The sequence below is a fragment of the Hibiscus syriacus genome, unplaced genomic scaffold (assembly GCF_006381635.1).
Source record: "Hibiscus syriacus cultivar Baekdansim isolate YM2019G1 unplaced genomic scaffold, ASM638163v2 tig00110234_pilon, whole genome shotgun sequence".
NCBI lineage: Eukaryota > Viridiplantae > Streptophyta > Magnoliopsida > Malvales > Malvaceae > Hibiscus > Hibiscus syriacus.
In genome coordinates, this window is record NW_024062639.1 from 453,050 (window position 1) to 460,701 (window position 7,652).

Sequence of the window (7,652 nt, forward strand, 5' to 3'; positions counted from 1 at the left end):
AATATCCATCTAGTACATACAGTAGATTTTTTACCAAGCCTTTCAACTAATGTCCACACTCTACTTCTCTCAAATTGATTTAACTCTTCTTGCATAGCCATAATCCAATGTTCATCATTTAATGTTTCTTTAATATTATTAGGCTCTATGCATGAGATAAATGCAATATAATTACAAAATATTTCTAAGAGAAGATCGAGTTGTTACCCCTTTGGATGGATCACCTATTATCTCAGCATCCTTGACATAGTTGTACTCTCTTGGGTAAGAGACTTCCCTTTCTTCAATGGTTGGATTCTCGAGAGGATCTTGAGTTTCCTCATCTTTTGTTTCTTCCTTTGATGATGGTTCTCCCACGTCATGTCTAACGTTATTTGTGTTTACAATACCTACATCATCATTTATACAAGAATCCTTCCTCGGAAGGGGGTTATCATCGAAAACAACATGTACAAACTCTTCTACAACTAAAGTTCTTTTATTAAATACTCGATAAACTTTAGAATTTAAGGAATAACCCAGAAAAATTCCTTCATCACTTTTAGCATCAAATTTGCCAAGATTTTCTTTACCGTTGTTTAAAACAAAACATTTACATCCAAAAGGATGAAAATAGCTAATGTTAGGCTTTTTATTTTTGAAAAGTTCATATGGAGTTTTCTTCAAAATAGGCCTAATCATTACTCGATTAATAACATAACAAGCGGTATTTGTGGCTTCCGCCCAAAAATATTTTGGCAAATTGTTTTCACAAAGCATGGTTCTAGCCATTTCTTCTAAAGTTCGATTTTTCCTCTCAACAACTCCATTTTGTTGAGGGGTTCTAGGTGCTGAAAAATTATGGCTAATACCATTAGAATTCTAAAATTCAGTAAATCCAAGATTTTCAAATTCAGTTCCATGATCACTCCTAACACTAGTTAAGAGTAACATTTTTCATTTTGGATTACTTTTGAAAACATGATAAATTTTTCTAATGCCTCATCTTTAGTACTTAAGAATATAACCCAAGTTTATATAGAATAGTCATCTACCAATACAAATGCATATTGTTTTCCACCCAAGCTAGTGGTTCTAGATGGCCCAAAAAAGATCCAAATGGATTAATTGTAACACTTAACTAGTGGATACATCATTAATGGATTTAAAAGAATTTCGCTTTTGTTTTCTTTTAGCACAAGCATCACAGATTTTATCATTATCAAATTTTAACTTAGGCAACCCTCGAACTAAATCTCCTTGAATTAACCGTTGCAAAACACTCATACTAGCATGTGCTAGTCTCATATTCCATAACCAACTATCATGCTCATCCTTATCAACTAGGCATAAATTAGTCATATCTATAAAATCTAAATGCACCATGTATATGTTTCCTATTCTATGACCAATAAGTATAATCCGATTAGATGTAATGTCAATGACTTTATAACCATTAGTTTCAAACATGCCATTGAATCCCTTATCGCACAATTGACTAATACTCAATAGATTATGCTTTAATCCATTCACATATAAAACATTCTTAATTTGTATGGAAGAGGTATTACCTATAGTGCCTATACCTTCAATGTGACCTTTTGAATTATCACCAAAAGTCACATCTCCTCCATTTTTGGCGTTAAGCTCTATGAACTGGCTTTTATCTCCAGTCATATGTCTTGAGCATCCACAATCAAGATACCATGAGTGTAAATTTATTTCTCGTACCTTGTAGCAATGTTCCTTTTCCTACAAACATAGATTAATTTTTGATTTTTGGTACCCAAATTCTTTTGGGTCCATATTCATTAGTTTCTAAAATCCTAGTCCCCTTATGTATTCATTTTTGTATGATATCCTTATCTTTAGTAGTAATGAGTCCTTTAGGAACCCATATACTTCTAATAATTTTTCCATTTGAGGTTCTTTGGAGACTTATATGATTGTAGTTTTTAAAGCTCTTTTTAACATAGTTGGTTTTTGAATTTTCACATTTTTCAAAACTTTTTGTTCCAACTTTATTAAAAGAGGTTTTAAGATCATCAATTTCCTTTTGATGATCATCATGAACTTTTGAAAGTAAGTTATGCAAATCAGTATTTTTCTTTTCAAAATCATTAATTTTGATTTGCAATTCTTTAATCTTACTTTCAAGCTCATTGTTGGTCTTGGACATAAGACTATTTTCATTTTTTTAATTTTGAAACATCATTTTTGTATTTTGAAAATAAAGTCTTATAATTTGAAGCCAGTCCATTATAATCCTCTAATAACTCATCATAAGATAAATCATCTAAATCAAATGAGTTAGAGGTTACCTGAGAGTTTTCCCCGATGGCCATCAAGCACAAGTTTGCAACTTCTTGTTCCTCTTCATCGGAACCTTCTTCATCGCTCCATATAGCCACATGAGCCTCGTGCTTATTCTTTGATTGACCCTTTTTCTTCAATTGCGGGCAATCATATTTGACATGCCCCGGCGTTTTGCATTCATAGCAAATGATCGGGTCCATCTCTTTTGGTTCATTCTTGAAGCCTTCATTTCGTTTGAATTTTCTTCCTCGGTTTGGCCTCATTAAAATTTTCTGAACCATTTGGTAAACAATGTCATTTCCTCGTCATCTTCATCTTCATCCAAATCACTCTCATCTCTTATGGATTTGAGAGCAACTTCCACGTTCTTCTTCTTTTCTGACTCCTTTTTTGGCTCATCTCTTTTCTCGAGGTCTTCCTATTCTTTAAACATCATTTATTGTGTGTGGAGAGAGCCAATAAGCTCATCAAGGGTCAAGGATTTTAAGTTCTTAGCCTCGATGATCATCGTCTTCTTTAATTGCCAAGCTTTTGGAAGAGAGTAAACTAACTTCCTTACAAGCTTGTCATTTGGAAGAATTTCTCCATATGATTTGAGACCATTGACAATCGTGGAGAATCTATCCATCATAGCTTTGATATCTTCATCCGGTTTCATCCTGAAATTTTATAGCTATGAGTTAGAAGACTAATTTTAGATTCTTTTACCTCGTTTGTGCCTTCATGAGTGACTTCTAGTTTATCCCATATCTCCTTGGCGGTTGTACAAGATGAAAATCTCACGTAATTCATCCGGTCCAAGAGCACAAAAAATAATATGGATAACTTTGGAGTTGAACTGGAACATTCTTGTCTCTCATTCACTCCACAATCTTAGATGAGTGGAAGGTTTGATATATCCGTCTTCTATGATATTCCATGCTCCATGTCACTTGCTTGAATGAAATTCATCATTCTATTCTTTCAATAAGCATAATTAGCCCCATTGAAGAAAGGAGGCTTGTTGATAGGCAATGAAACAAGACCGAAGTCGTGGTTTGAAGTAGAGGCCATTGATACTTGATTATCGATGTAATTCTTCCTGGATCTACTCAAGAGGTGATTAAACCTTTAAATGAGTCAAGCTATGATGCCAATTTTTGAGTTAATCGATCGACGAAATAGGCCAAGAGGAGGGTGAATTGGCAATAAAAAATTTCGGTGGAAGCTTTTGCAGAAAATTGAAAATATTTGGACAACGATTTAGAGTGGTTCGACTTTCTCAACCAAAGTCTATGTCCACTACCTTAGCTATCCACTCTAAGGATTTTCCATAAATTCACTAATTTGTCTTTCTTTTGAGGACAAAGAGTAACCTTACAAATCCCTCAAGAATAATACCCTAAGTTCTTGAGAACACTCTCTCCCAAAAGAACAGTACAAATTTTTGAAACTTACAAGAAAATCCTGACAAGGAAAGATGTTACACAATTCAGAACAAAGAAAGAACACTCAAGAATAATACAATTGAGACAATAAGTGTACTTGAAAGCAAAAATGAATATTGAATTGAATAGGCTTGAAAATGCTCAAACTTGAGGTTTGATGCTTTCTCTTTGATTCTCTCTTGATTCTTGATAATTGTTGTTGATTAATGGCTTTTAAGCTTGATTAAATACTCTTGGATCACTTCTGAACGTTGGGGATCATTAGTGGAGTCAATAGAGTTGTTATTATGTGAAAACAATTAATAAAATAGCTTGGAGCGTTGGGGGGGTATCAGTGCCCCTGCATAGGGTATTGGTACCCTACTGTGTAATATTTAAATATTTCTACCGTTATGAGATGAGGGGTATCGGTACCCTCCGAGCAATTTGTTATTTCTCGGAGCTAAATCTTGCATGGGGGTATCGGTACCCTCTGGGCAATCTGCCTTCTCGGTTTAATATTTATTAAGAAAATATTTTTGGCTCGATAAGGCTCGAAATACTTTGTAAAATTGTTTAAAAGATAAAAAAAACTTTTACACTTGAGTAAGGATTGAATTTGACATTTGAAAAACTTGGAGTAATATTTTGATATTCGAATAGTTTGATCGAATATATATTTGAAAATGATTAGAAAAATCTTGAAATCAAATAACATTTAATTTGTTATATTGAAACATCAAAATGTTTTCAACAAATTGTTTCTCCACATGGACACAAGAGAATATATCCTCTCGATTTAAACTCGATCCGCACGAGCCTGTAATGGGCTAAGGATAAGGGGTTGGCAGTCTAAGGAGGCACCAACATGGACAATTCAAGTACCTTTTTTTCTTAGAACCCAATACTGCATATAGTGAGCCCTAGTAACCCACTCCAATAAAATTCATTCTGAAACTATATCCGTTGTTAGACATCTGAATAAGTGTACACAAAGGAGAAACGGAACTAAGGCTCTCTTTTTTACTCGTATTATTTTACTTTCTAAATAAAGCATGTGAACTAGAAAAACATGTGCTTAGGTTTTATTTTCGAACAAAGCATGGGGGTAGAAAGCATGTTTTGGGTAGGATTTAACCTAATAAGGGTAGAAAAGCATATGGGAAGGTGTTACAATTACCTTTCAATAATATTTGCTTGGTATTTGAATTCTTTTATACTGACATAGTTTCTATGTTTGATTGTTTATTATTTGGAATTGTATGATCATCATAAATAAAAGAAAGGTGTTGATTAACCAAGTAATCATCAGAGTAGAAGAGCGATCATTATGATGGAAAAAAGTTTCATAACAAGGAAGAACCTAATTCGATTGTCCGAGTTAGGTATGAAGAAACACAAAAAGTAAAAGGAGACCGTTTACCAAGGGATTATGTATCACATATGTTAATGTTAATTTCAAGCAGAATGATCTACAAGAGCTGATAGAGATTTGAGAGAGTCTAAGAGTAGCTACCAAGGAGAAGTTTTACAAGAAATATAACGACATAACCTACCTCCCTTATATAAAGATAGAGGAACCTTTGCTTAAAACTTTGGTCCGATTCTGAAATCCTGCTTACAGCTACATCACATTCAATATACAAGATTTGACGCCAACAATAGAATAGTATACAGCTCTACTCAACATCGAGAGCCTCCACGTGGATAGAATTTATTTCATACCTCTGAAAGTCTAATCCTTCAAAAGCAAACTTGTGAAGATTACTGGTAGATGTGGAAATTGGATAGTATAGAACATCCAACAAAAGGGAGAAAACGAGTATTTTCCATGGCATTGTCTTAAGAGGGTGATACTGAGCACATATATGAAGATAAGAGATTAAACACCTTTACTCTGGCTATATATGGTCTGGTGATATTCTCAAAGACTTTGTTCCACGTGGAGGTTGTTGTTACATATTTATTGACCTATTGGAGAGAGATATAAATCCTGCATTAGCTGTCTTGGTAGAGACCTTCCGATCCTTAAATAATTGTCGTATATTGGAGGGAGGTCGATTCAGAGGCTGCACTCAACTACTCACCATATGGATTCGTAGTCATTTCTGGAAAGAATAGAAAGTTGTTGGGATCATGATTGAGATCATGAAGCTAAATAAAAGGGTCAAACCACATTCGTAGATTGATCTTTCTTGTAAAGATGAAAACACTTTTGGATGACTGGAACTCTTTATAAGAATGATTACTTTTGGAAATCGATACCTTTTGCATTTACATTCTGCACTGCATTTATTTAAACATTTTCACATGCATTATTCATGAAAACATGGTGACCAAATCATGGAGAATTCAATGGAAGTGTCCTTAATCACGTGACGTAATGAAAGCAAATCTTGAAAAAATGAAGGAGAAATTGTAAGAGAATTTACAGAGAATGTAATGAGATGGGGAAATTGACTGGGCTTAATCAAGAAAAAAGAAGAAAAAAACACGCCTCTTCATCCATGGAAACCTCTGAACGTGTGATAATACATGCTCCACAACTAACTATTTCACATGAGAAGCTTCCCGAAGGCCAAAATAGTTACTATATCTTGAGGGCTACGCTGTTGATGCCTATGTAGCTATCACATAAGAAGCTCAGGGTATTCCACTGAGAACTGCAAGGTAGTGAAGCTCAAAGTCCAAAATTTGATTGATTTAGGGGCATGTATATTCGAAGAATGATGGGGAATTCTAATGGTAATCAAGAAAAGATCTTTGCTTCTACCAGGAAGCTTTTTGTAGTTGCATTAAGAGCATTGTTTTGTTTGAACTCGTTTATTTGTCTTTAATATTTTCTTAAATATTTTTTTAAAATATTTTAATGATTGAATTTAGGTTACCTTCTAAGGTTGAATAATTGAACGAGTTTTAAGCTTGTAGTTCTTCGAATATCGAATGGATTACATATTCTTTTAGTTCTTCAAGAATTATAGATTTTTGACATATGACAAGATTATGCCTTTCTTATCCTATCTAAACCAAAAAAAAACCTCTCGATTCTTTACCCGAAGTAATTCATGGTAACTACGAAAAGACCAAATTTTGACATTACCTCTTTTTGAGACTTTGAAACACTGCCTTTATCCTTTTTTTAGACACGAAAAGTCATACCCTTGCCTTTCGTTAAACAAATAAAATCACACCATCATCTTCTCAGATACAAATTCAATATTTTTTCTACCAATAAAATCTAAAGGCATTGATTACATGATGTTCATTTGAACGTGAACCTTCCCGCAAGAGATACAATGTGGGACATCTCGAATCAAGTTCCTGAACATGAGCCTAAAAAATTGAGACACTCTAGAAGGAAGAAGCAGAAAAAGAAAGTGAAATTAATTCAAAATAATTCTATCATGTATTAATTACATTGTTTTCACTTGAATAAAATTAATCCTGAAAATCTATCCCTCTAGGATACCTCTTCTACAAGGACTTCCGTGTATGAAATGATGAACAAACTTTCTTTCATTATCCCTTCACAAAAGGAGAAAATATATCCCTTGTGTCCCTATTTGAGCCTGAATTATATTTTCTTCTAATTCAACCCTAACCAAAGATCACCCTCCACACTATGGGCAAGATAAAGAAAATCTGCTCGCATGAGTAAAGATCATCAATCCACATAAGATTCCTAAGGGTGAACCAAATGCAAAATGCGAAGATCAAATCAGGCGAGGATAAAAGCAAAGAAAAAAGTAAAAAAAATTAAAGGAAAAAAAGAAGAAAAAGAAAACAAAAGACAAAAAGCACATACAAAGAGTCCCTCGAGTCAAATGACGCATCGAGCTCCAAACCATATGATTGATCAAGCACAATCATCTCAGAATCTGTTCACCAGAAGATCATGGAACATCAAGAAAATAAAAGACATACGAGTAGATCCAAATCGGGCAAGACAAG